The sequence below is a fragment of the Apteryx mantelli genome, chromosome Z (genome assembly GCF_036417845.1).
Source record: "Apteryx mantelli isolate bAptMan1 chromosome Z, bAptMan1.hap1, whole genome shotgun sequence".
NCBI lineage: Eukaryota > Metazoa > Chordata > Aves > Apterygiformes > Apterygidae > Apteryx > Apteryx mantelli.
The window spans coordinates 74,771,560-74,784,440 of NC_090020.1; the positions used below are offsets into that span (position 1 = coordinate 74,771,560).

General features: G+C 42.2%; 1 long non-coding RNA gene across 1 annotated transcript; it reads left to right on the plus strand.

Moving 5' to 3' along the window:
* The first annotated feature begins 409 nt into the window (after positions 1-409).
* On the plus strand, positions 410-7,169 carry LOC106499524 (uncharacterized). Its single transcript, XR_010886860.1, has 5 exons — positions 410-577; positions 2,134-2,274; positions 2,434-2,544; positions 2,639-2,803; positions 6,588-7,169. It is a non-coding gene; the product is annotated as an uncharacterized lncRNA (long non-coding RNA).
* Positions 7,170-12,881: the final 5,712 nt, after the last annotated feature.

Genomic DNA, 12,881 nt, shown 5'->3' on the forward strand with positions numbered 1-12,881 from the left:
CAGTTTTCTCAGCCTTTTATTATATCTAGAGCCTTGAATGAACCCCACAAAGTTTTTAGGCTAGAAACAGCCATAGGGCATTTCTATTTCCTTTTTCAGAGAAACAGCATTTCCTAGTTAAGGTCAATATGCCACCTAGCATTGATAGCTGTCAAGTTTCCCAAATTTTTCACTTTGGACTCAACAGTTTAAAAATACTTAATTTGAATACATTAAAATAAATTTAAGAGCCCTGCCACATATTAAGACCCTTCCATGATGTATTCTTCCAAAAAACATCATATGGCCAAATGTGTTGACATAAACCAAAAAAAAGCACACGTGAGCTCAAAAAGTCTGCAAGCATAAGATAAGCTTCTGGCAGACCTGATGGTAGACTCTTTATACGTTTTCTAGTCTAGTGGTGTTTTAATGTTTCTTGCCTCAAGAGTTACTTCCTTGTAATCTGATCCTCCTCTCATACTGCTGCAACATTATTTCCTGCATGAATGCTTACGTTATGGGGCTGAAGGAAGTACAGAGAGAAAGACCACCTCTCCAATGCCTCCCCATGTAGACAAGATTTCCTGCCATAACGGTGAGTAGAGAAAGTGTGAGTTAATGAGACAGAGCTGGAAGAGGAGTGGTAAGATCAGTGTACCTTGTCTTTGGCTGTCATTTCCAGATAGGAAGAGGGGGTTTTTGGAAAACAAGAGATGTGTCACAGTGGTTAGATAGTTCCTGATAAAAAAACAAACTTTATCGTCCTCAATACTCTATCCATTTGTCTGACTCCAGATATGAAAAAGGAGAATTTGAAACCCTGGGATGTGACAGTAAAAAGAATGATGATGGAAAAATGGAGGTGGGATGAGAAAACAGAAAAAAAAAATTGGAGTTTCTGGGCAAGGAAATAGAAATTGGCCTGACAAAGAGGTAATGTTGAAGAGGTGAAGTGGGAAAGCAATCAACAGAAGTGTTTGGGATCATTAAGTTTATTTCTCTCAGTGAATCCCAACATCTCAAGTGCTCAGCATTCTTTTCTTCTCACTTACTAGCCAAGAAATACGCTGCAAGAGAGTATATATATTTCCCATCAGTGTTGGTCCACATAAAAGATGTGCTGCCTTCCACTGCTATCTGCCAGGCCATTCATTCAAGTGGCAGAAGTTTGTACAGGAGAGAGAAGAGTCCCAGCTCTACTGATAACTGCCAGGATATCAGCATAATGCTACTGCACAGACTTGGTTTGGTTCATTTCCAGGGTTGCTAAAAAAGAAAGTAAACTCATCCAAAATACATATTTCTGGGAAACATAACTAAGATGCAAAGTTAAAAAATGATGTAATTAACCTTCCTGTGCAAACTGCAGTCAGTCTCACTGAGTGTAACTTCAGCTTCCATTGCTGCCCCTGCCCCGGAGTTCCTATCTTATGCTGGGCAAGTCACTGAAGCCAAAATTTTCAGAGCGTATTTCTCATTTCTAAGATCCTTTATTCTGCAGATACATTCAACAGTAACTGGTCTTCCAACCTGTTAAGCAGTCTGCAGTGCTAAATGATTTGAAAAAATTCATCTGAAATTTCAAAACTGAGCACCCCAAATTGGGACACACCATCTCTGGAGTATGAACACTATCCCATCCTAAAGCATTCTGAAAACAGACACCCTAATGGTGCTTGCCAAATAAGAACCTGCAAGTAAATTCATAGTTACATCTTCAGAGAACAGTGTTCAAGAAGCAAGACACACACAAAAAAAAACAACCAAGGATAAAGCAAGGTACTGAGTAGATTAGTTAGCACTATATTATCTACCACTCACTAGAAGAGGCAGAGTCCATACGAAAAAGAAAAAAAAAAAACACTCCATGATCACATATGTAAAGAGAGTCTCACAGTGAAACACCCATGAGAATACCAACCTCAAGTTTCATGGGCTTTTATAATTCTACTGTTGCCTGCCTTCACAATGTTTGACTCACTCTGTAACTTTAATAGCGTCTTTTACAGGAGATTTCTGTGTGGATAAGTGATAGGTAATGCTTGTAATGATGAGGTGAAAAAGAATAATGAAGGACTTTTAAGTAGGTCTACTATTTGAGATAGCTCAATTTAATCAGTTTTTCAACTTGGCTGCATTTTACATTCACAGACATTTTTACTGATGGTCCAGCAGAAAGACAACACACAGCACAGCAATATAGAGGGACCCCAGCTACTCCCTCCATTCAAAATCTACTGTGAAACTCTCACTGAAGGCAATAAGGGAAGATTTAGACCTTCTAATTCAATTGTATGTATTTGCTGCTGTTTTTACCATCCAGTTTGCTTGCTACTATATTCAGATGACTGTCATTTGCTAATGCCAGGACATTGGAGGACTACAGGACTATGGGGAGGTGCTTCTTTCCACCACAGTTTTCAGTGTCCTTTCCCTTTTCCTTCTTTTCAGATAATTAACCCAGACTCAGGCTTCTCTTTCATGATATATCTGGAAGCGAAAATGGTACAAGTGAGTAAGCAGACAAGCACATGGCCAGGGTTGTTATAGCAAGAGTGATGGGTAAGCCAGTGTCCTGGGGGTAGGAGGATGGGGAGCTGAATCCCTGCAGGACGAGGATGGATTGAACTTGGTCCTCTGCCACTCTCTTCCCCAGCATGCAACCGCTGAGTTACTGCATAAGGAACACTTCACCACTCTGGAAGAAAGAAGATGCTGCATTTGGTGGAGCCAAAACCTGCAAACATGCTCTGAGAATGCCTACATGAGCAAAAAGCAGATAAACACCATCTGAAGCACTTCCAAGTAAACAGAGCTGCAGGTACTGGGGAGGTTTAATGTTAATATCTTTGGTGCCTACAGATTTTAGGCACCTACTGGATTAGGCAACAACTGAATAGGGATTTGGGAGATCTAGCTGTTGGGTTTAGCCTCCTAAATTCCCCTTTAGGCATCTAAGGCCTTTTGTGGATCTAGGCCTTGGTCCAAAAGCATGCATTGCTGGGGAGCACAGCAATGTTCTTTGTTAATAATAACAGTGAGGAGAATTATTGCAAAGCAAAGATACTTTTTTTTACCTTACACAGGAAGTAAAGAGAAACAAATGTATTTTTCAATCAAGCAAATACAGATTAATCTCAATCTTCTGATCATCTGTAGTGCATAGTTTGCTATTTTCTCAGGCCAACAGAAACAGAATGGAGAACTCTTCCAATCAGTTTCGCAATCAGCTAACTGAATAGTCCTTATTCTTCACATTAGCAAAATTCTTACAACCTCTGTTAAAACTAGTTTGTTGTTTCTTCAGTTTTGTATGAGTCAGGAATACAAAAAATCAGTCTCTAAATAAATATCAGAAACTAGTAAAAACAAAGCTAGTCCAGAGGGCAAAGTGCTCATAAAACAGCCAGACAGAACAAACAGGTAGATTTTTTTTTTTTGTAAAGTAAGCCAGCTTTAAAGCTCTCTAAACTTAGCAGTATAGTTTGAAGAAATTCCCCTTAAATTAATTTTTAGTGAAATAAAGTAGAGGAGAAACAGCCAAACATCTTAATGTGACAACAAACTGCTATCATTGTATTTATCCTAAGTTTCATCTCTTCTTTTTAAGAAGGACCTCTGCCCTTTTACTGTTTCCTAATATTTTACCAATTAAAAAATTACGAATATTTAATATAGCTAAAAGATTCAAAATAACTAAAAACTCAAAATATTCAAAATATTATTAGTGCTAACCCTCCCTGTAGCTTTCCCCTGAGTTCACCCACTCCATAAGACCTGCCTGGTTAAATACTTCTTTCCAATGCATTTGGAAATGTGTTCATTAGAGCTCACACTGCAACAGTTTCCCTGAGGGAATAAGAACCTGGAATTTAAAAGCACTTTAACACTCGGCTCCATTTTTAAAATATGATCATTTTATTTAGGTGCCTAAAAATATTCTTTTTACATTAGCAGGAACCCTTTAAACAGCTGGAGAAGTGATATCATGAGGGGATCCTGGAGTCGGACCCCCCTAAAGCTAAATGAACCTGCCAGGACATGTTTGGTCTTTATGCAAAGCTCACAATAAAATTGCTATTGTAAGCCTAATAGGGTGACCGTAACAGGACTGCCCCCAAAAAAATGGTTGCAGCAAGTGAAGCCAGGCTAAAAGATGTGTAAATTAAGCAGCACAATAGAAATGTTAATTAAGAAAGTTTGGAGAGGAGGTAACCCTCAAATGACATTATTATCTTCATTACAATGGTGCTAGGGCACGCTCTCCCTATCGTTGTGGGAAAGCTGTTATGCAGGAAATCAGGACAGTCATCTTTAATGATAAGAATAAGAAAAATGAAGATAGGAGAGTTCTCCACACCTTACCAGCCATGAAAGGGTTGGGGATGCTAAACAAGCAACTTCACAGCAGAGTGTATCTCGATCAAGAAGTATAATCTAGAACTGTGCATTCTCATAGCACACACTTCTTTTATAACTCTGTTATTGCAAAAACTTTACAGTAAGGGCATCAAATAGAGCTGTTTGTTCTTCTGTAAATCTTGTTTGGTAGGAGTTGACTCTGTGTGACCCAGTAACAACCCACTATCCAGGCAGTGGTGAAGATAATGATAGGGACCCCTGGCCTACTCAGTTCAGGTTTCCCCAAGAGTCTTTGGACTCTTTTTCACTTAAACAGCAAGAACATGGTGTAACTCAGTGTCATGCTGCTATCTATGGAGAGAAAAATTGACTTTGGTAGGTGTCAGCTGGAAATTAAGGGAAAAAGCAGAAACTGGGAGAGGGTCTGAAAATCAGAGATCATCCTCAGCTTCTCATAGATGTGCATTGGGGTGACAGCCAATATCAGGTTGTCACTATCATTCCATACATGACATGGAGTGTGATCCCATTTTAAAGGAGGAAAGAGAGACATGGCAAGGTACCACTTGAACTGCAATGGCCCTCGATCTTCAGTGTGCATTGCAATACACATAAGTTTTCCTGAAGTTTAAGATTATCCCATGCTAAGGTAAGCATCTATCAATAGCCAGATGATTCTGTCTCTCCATTAATAATAGTATTTACCCATATGACTTAGACCAGACTGTTAACCCTGTATGGCTGAAGTTCAATGAGATGCATCCTTTTTGTTTGACTCTGGTTTCAATGAACGCAGGCTTCAGAACATCTAGACCTTTTCCTATCTTCCTCTGAAGGGTGGAAATACCTTTATACAAATTCACTAAAATAATTTTTTCGGAAGCTTTCTCAAATGCCTCTTGTTTCCAAGGAAAGGATATCTTCCATTGTTTCAAACTGACCATATTTCTCAAAAGAATTTGCAAGTCCAAAATCTTCCTGCCATCATCCTGCCCAAAACTGTTTCTTAGGAAAGAAATCTTTCCTGTATGTAGTTTTATTGTTTCTCCTGAAAAACGCTATTTATTTTTTTCATGAATATTTATTGCAGCACAAACACAAACAACACATCACAGCTAACACATATTACCTACATTTGAAATATTTTGGTGGATCACTTCTCTCAGATGTTCTTTTCCTAAAACTTATTCAGTGAATCTGCCCTGATTATGTTTCTTTCTCCAGTTTTAACGCAATTTAGATAAAATGGAAGAAAAAGTACTGGATTTGTCAAACTGCATGAATTATTTAAATAAAATTTTGCAATAAATTGGTTTTATACAGCATGGCTAGCCATTAATCTTTGCAGATATTCTTCTGCTTCATTTGCCTTATCCAAACTCCCCCTCCCCACAACGATACTGTGGTCTTTGTTTCTTTGTAGCTAAACTGCAGCTTTCATTTTGGAAAACAAAGATTTGTTGCTGGACATTTGGGGCACATGTATGTGAGCACATTCCTGATATTTGCACCCAAGTACCTGCCAAGTCTATTAAACAGTAGAATAGTTTCTTTTGCTTTTTCTGGAATTTGCAAATACAAGGCATTTGTCATTTTTTATAATCCTCCACCTCCCCAGAACTGTCATACTGGAAAAGAAAACATATTAAAAGACGCATCTGTACAAGTGTAACTTTAAAACAAATTGTAAGCCCACAATAATACAAATGGAAAATGTATTTCTCTGTAATGAAAACCTGCAAGTTAGCTAATGAGAACTTAGCCTAAGGGGTTCAGCAAGGTGTCACTTAGGGCTTTTAGTTTGCATACATAAAGCCAGACTCCAAAAATAGCAGAGGTCTAAGCCATAAGCCATAGTGCAACTCTGCTCTGCCTTGCCCAGATGCATGTTTAAGCGTTGTCTGCTCTCTAGACTGCAGTGTAGTGTAGAAATAGCCAAGCTAGCTTTAAACCGACTTGTTCAGGCATCAGAATCATTTTCGGCTCAGCAGCACTATGCTTGGCAAAAACTAATTTACCTAAGGAGCAGGAAGCCAGCCAAGGACATTTTAACAGTTCCAGACTCTTCCCGTTCTATACATATCATTTCTCATCGCTTTTTTAAAGAAACATTAGTAAAAACAGGATGTGGTATCTTCCCTGTGCATTGGAAAGCTGAAAAAAAATGTTCTGAAGTTCAGGGACAACAGGTTTTAGTCCCTTTTTTCCATATCTCAACACTGATGCTGATTTTTAATTTTCAGTTTGAATTGCCGTAGCAGACCGCATCTGGTTTCGAAATCAGGATAGAGACTCCGCTTGCCTCACTAGCAGTGGGACTCTTCTCACCTCAGTTTAGGCAGCCAAATGTTAGACCTCTGCCTCTGAGCTTGCTGCTGAAGGCTCCTTTTCAGTCCACGCAGAAAAGCTGGTACCTCTGACTGACCACCTCTCCGTCGACTGGAGAACAAGCCTGGAGTGATTATTTCAGACACAAATGTCTAACTTCCCACGGGTACGGGCCAGGAAACGCTAGCCCAGCCGCTACCCCAGGGCGACTTCAGCAGTATCAGGCGCGTCTGCCCTGCCACCACCGCCAAGCGAGCAGACACGCAGACGCCCTGCGAGCGGCCAGCAGCCCCACCAGCGCGGACAGTCCCTTGAAGGGATCATTTACGCCCCAGGGCCTGCTGTTTTTCCAGGTGTGCAGCCTGCGAAGGCCTGCAGAGCCCAGCACCGTCCCCGCTGCGAGTCCATCTTCAGCAGGGACACGGCGGCCGTTCAGCCTTTCCTCTGTGCCCTGAGATTAGTGTCAGTGTTAGCTCACGGTCAGCCGAGGGGCCGAGGGGCCGGGAGGGGCCTGAGGGGCCTCCAAGGCACTGTGGGGTGGGGGGGGAGTCAGTGGCCGAGGTGGGGGGCATTGCCATGGGGGAGTGGGACCTGGAGCCAGGCCCCGGGGGGTCAGCGAGGAGCCTGGGGCCGGGCTGGGGGTCGCTGGTCTGGGGGGGGTTGGGGAAGGGGCTGGGGGTCAGTGAGGAGCCTGGGGTTGGGCAGGGGGTCACTGGGCTGGGGGGGTTGGGGAAGGGGCTGGGGGTCAGTGAGGAGCCTGGGGTTGGGCTGGGGGTCGCTGGTCTGGGGGGGTTGGGGAAGGGGCTGGGGGTCAGCGAGGAGTCTGGGACCAGGCTGGGGGTCGCTGGTCTGGGGGGGTTGGGGAAGGGGCTGGGGGTCAGTGAGGAGCCTGGGGTTGGGCAGGGGGTCACTGGGCTGGGGGGGTTGGGGAAGGGGCTGGGGGTCAGTGAGGAGCCTGGGGTTGGGCTGGGGGTCGCTGGTCTGGGGGGGTTGGGGAAGGGGCTGGGGGTCAGCGAGGAGTCTGGGACCAGGCTGGGGGTCGCTGGTCTGGGGGGGTTGGGGAAGGGGCTGGGGGTCAGTGAGGAGCCTGGGACCAGGCTGGGGGTTGCTGCTCTGGGGGGGTTGGGGAAGGGGCTGGGGGTCAGTGAGGAGCCTGGGGTTGGGCTGGGGGTCGCTGGTCTGGGGGGGTTGGGGAAGGGGCTGGGGGTCAGTGAGGAGCCTGGGGTTGGGCTGGGGGTCGCTGGTCTGGGGGGGTTGGGGAAGGGGCTGGGGGTCAGCGAGGAGCCTGGGGTTGGGCAGGGGGTTGCTGGGCTGGGGGGGTTGGGGAAGGGGCTCAGTTCACAGTTCTACTCTTCTGGGAAACAAAAATAATTAAAAAGACAGTCTATCAAGTGTAATTATCTTTGGTACCAGCAAGCACCAGAAAATGAGAGCAGAATAGACCTGTTACTTTGAAAAGCCATTGAATACCCTTAGAAAAAAAGGAGCAAAACAGGCAAGCCAGATCTCTATCCCAAAGCGTCTGTGTTGCAGATAATCAGAGAGCAGCCTTCCTCCTGAACGCAGGCAGCGTGAGACCAGGCTGTTTCACTTCAAGGAATGCCGAGGCAGGCACCCCCTGACAGAAACGAAGAGTTTTTGAGAAAGGAATGGAAACCAAAGAATATTTGAGGCTACAAGATGGGCTGAGAATGCAGAGGGAATTCGCTGCCCGGCACATTCTAACATCAAAGCACCACTGTTTGCTTTGCATACGCACTGAGCAAACGTGACGTCTGCACGTTTTTGCTGTGACATATCTTTCCTTTGCAACAAAACAAGACTCTGCTGCCCCACGGAACAAAGTACTTTAACAGAATAAAGAAAAGGCAGTGAAAGGTCTTTCTCTCTCTCCCCCCCCCCTTTGCCATCTGACCAAGTTTTTCAAATGTTTAGAAGCATGAAACAGTAAATATGAGGGATCAGGCTTTTCATATGTTTATACTGGAGCCAAAGCTCAGCACTTCCAAATACCATGTCCAAACTCAGGTTTCAGATATAAAGAATTCAACTGTTAGATTGAAGTTTTTACTTTGCGTAAGAACCTGTATGACCTCCAATACACCTTTTCAGCACCTAAACGTATATCATTTTAAGAACTAAAATTAGAAGATTTCTGTGATGTTAAAAGAAAAGGCATTCCAAATAGACTGAACCCTGGTCTCATTGGTTTGGTTTACATTTTTAAGTCATCTAATACAATATACAAGAATTCTTCCTATGTTTTTTTTCGGCAGACACCTGCTTCCATGCACATGGACTAATACATTCAGCTGTACCTTTATAGATATCTGAGGACATTTAATGGATAACAGATGAAATTGGTTTCCTTATGGAACATATAACATTCAGAAGCTGATTCACCTATAGATAACATTAAAGTAAGCCATCAGGGCCACTTCCAATCCTTAGGAGGTGCAAGAATTTAGATCAAGTCATTTGGTGAAAACCTGATTCTACATTCCTGATCTGAGCACAAAAAGCTACAATAGTGATATATTTTTATGTCCAACTTTACCCTACTTCTTTTTCATTTCCAGCAGTGAAGCAGATTGACATAGCATGATTGCTCTGTTATACTCAGCATCTGACCACAATCTGCATAAGTGTATTCATGTAGTGCACACTTCCCATTGATGCCATCCTTTCTCATGCCCAAAATCTTTAGGCTGAGTTGCCATTCAGCAGCAACTACAACATTTAAACTTCCACATTATCCACAGGGCTTTCTGTATTTCTGGCTATATTTATATATAAGTCTGCATCATTTGGTGCCGTATGTCACACGCGTTAACAACTTTTTTTCTTCCATGATGAGTTTAATTATCCCAAGATCTTTCAGTCATGACTCAGCTTGATATGACTGGGCATAGAAGAGCATTGCTAACCCACATCAATGACACAGTTTGTTTCATCAAGCCAATGGTTCAATGTTTTCAAAGACCTCTTTCACCTCACAAGTGTTGTGATAAACCTTCCCAAATATTATCATTACCTGATTCAGGAGGACTTGCTATTGGCAACTTCTATAGCTATATTAGGAATCTAGATATTAAACATGTATACTTATTTCATTTTTTATGATTAAATCATTCAAACTTTTAATTATTTGAAATAGTTTGAGTACACTTGCAAAAGTATTATTAGAAAACCTAAAGATGTGTGTGTGTGTGTGTGTATCACCTTTTCATAGAGAAGTGCAAGAATAGTTCTAGTTTTAGAATAAAATATGCAAGGATCAGATGATTCACAATAAACTGGGAGAGAATATTGTTAGATCTTAAAGTATCTGAATACCATAAATGCTATAAATGTGGATTTCTGCAGTTGAATTGTATTTGTCAGTCACTGCCTGGCAATTTCTCACATCACTTAACATGTAGATGCAGGCAGAACCAGCACACAAATCCAGCTCCCTTCTGATGCAACTGCCATTGCTCTGAAGCTGGTAAAGAGGCAATCATTCACAGAGAGAAATCGTCTTTCTATTGCATACACGTATTGTGTCTAGACCAAGGAGCCTTAAATTATGTCTGATGATTCCAGGCATCACTACAGAAGCAGGGATAATAATACTGCTTTGGCCCTAAGATGCACTACTTATGGTTTGATGAGAATTACAGTTTAAAACAGGGATAAAATTTACTTGCAAAATGATTTTAATATATTTCTTCTTTTTGTGTCTACTATAAAAATTTTACTTACCTGTGAGAGAGGTAGTTTCTACACTTATGCAAAAAAACAGTCTTTCTTGATGAAGGGACCCTGACTGCAATACCTTCCACCTATCTCCTCTACAAAGATTGTTTCTTTGGCTGAGGACAAATAAACATCCTATAGATTGTTCCTAACAAATGCTCTGTTTTCTAATTTTTCACTGATGGAGTGGTTTGTTCATGGCTATCCACATGAAAAGACTATGCTAACAGTTAAAGCCCAGGCCTATCAGAGATGTGATCAAAATCCACAGGAATGAAATGGAGCTCCAGAGTTCTTGAATTCCTCAACAGTTCTTCTCCTAAGAGAAACTCAGCTACTCCCAGCTCATACAGTCAGCCTTCCTCTTTCTCAGCTTCCCTCCCACCCTCACTCAGAGCAGGGCTGAAACCTGTATTCCATCAGTATGCAAGAAAGCAAGGAGACACCAAGAAAGTGACTTGCAAATTCCACGTACTTTAATTTAAGTATAAGAGTAACACTATTTGATCCCAACCCAGGTTCCAATAAGCCAACCCATAAAACAAGTGAATACAAATCTAGGAAGCTGCTTCTGCCAAGTTAGAGCAGTTCCTTCCTTTGCTGGGAATCTTTGTGGCTTTATGATCAGCCTCAAGATGGGCCAAACCCAAACTCCTGTTTCTAGCAGCTCATAACCTGAGTTGCTTGTCCAGAAAGGAACATACATCTGAACCCTGTCTACTGGTGGTTTTGCAATGTCTGGATGAAACTTCTTGATCCACTTTGAAAACTGAGCCAATAATAAGGTGGTACCTGGATCTGAAGGAGAAACAATAGTGTTTTAAATTAATTTTATAAGAAGGTGACAAAAAGAAACTTCAAGTTTCTGAAGCCACCCATGAGACTGTATGCACTCCAGTTAACAGTAACAGAAATCTAGATGAAATAATGCATAGAAATATATATGTCACAGTTCTTAGCATTTTTACCTGTGTTTTAAGAAATTTTTATCTTAAGTACATTTAAAGTTCATAGTGAAATTCAGTCTCAACTGTTCTAAAATTTTTTCTTGCCTGCAGGAATACTTGGCTGCAGGTTAACATGGACCACTTTGAGAGTTCAGAATGGAGAGAAATCACTGGAGACCATGCAGCCCTCCCTTGACAAGCCTGTCCTCCTTCCATGGCAAGCTCTGTCCCTTTATCCTCCTGAGAATGAAACCAGTATGGATGAAGGAGAGAGAGGGCAGTCCCTGAAGGCAATCACATCCCCAATTGCCCACTTTCTGCTTGGGGAAAAATTCAGGAAGGAAAATGACAAGGTCAGGATCCACTACAAAATAATTCTCCCCTCTTATTGATCGCTCAAGACTTGTCTTTTCAACATGACACTATCTTTTTCTGGTTCGAACACCTATAGATGGGATTACTATTCTCCGTTGCAGAGTACAGCATAAAGCCACAGTGTCTCTGCCACCTGTTCAGCCAACAGATCAGAAAAAGTGGCCAGCAGCTTCTTTCACTGCCTACATCTGAGGCATGAGGTCGCAGAGCTGGAGAGATGCCGGAGAACTGTGCTGCAGCTATGCATGTGCTCCACCAGCACCCTGCACTCAGCGGGGCTCCACTCACTGAAATGGCAGCTCAGGACCACATTCCTGCTCTTCACAGGACCCAGGAAAGGAAGAAACTGGAGACTAATTGTGTGAATTCTCCAGACAAAGGCAACACTAGCCAGCGTGGCAAGTGCTGCTTCAAGGTCAAAGACCATTTAAGCTGTGCTCCTCCCTGCATGAGGGAATATTAGTCTCCTTTAGATCCAGTTTGCTCACTCAGCCTTAAGCAGAAGGTTTAGGATTAGGCCTAAATGAGTTATTTACACTAAGGAATAACTCATGGGTCAGGTTCAAGAAGAAGCATTGGAATAAGCAGTGCAAGACTGCCACAAAATTGAATAAACTCAAATGCTACCATAATTTCTGGGAAGAAAATAAACATCACCCAAGAAAAAAAAGTGGTCAGAAATCAGAGATGTGTTTGACCTGAATTGTACATACTGCGGTGTTGTTCCTCAGGTCAACTTTCCCACCAGATAACTGGCCAGAATAACATTGCTGCTGAATTCAGTTGCTGCACTGCTAACCCAGCCATTAAATACTGGGAACTCAAACAATGATCTTTCTAATACACCGAGTTAGTTTTGTTCCCACCCAACTTTCCTCTCTCCCCTTTCACTTTATTATTTAAGGATCTATTACCATGGTACAGCAATTTAATAATTCAAGGCCTGATCCTGTGAGGTGCTGAATACCTTCAGCTACCTCTTACCACACATCACCAGAGGAATGTTTTGTTCTTGGCTATAGATTTTCAGCCTGGCTGTTTCCCATATTTTTTCCACACATAGTGGTGCTACGCAATTCATTTAAAGGGCACTTTCACTGTCCTTTATATTCCTGATAAACAGAATTATTAAGGTAATTGATTTAGTAA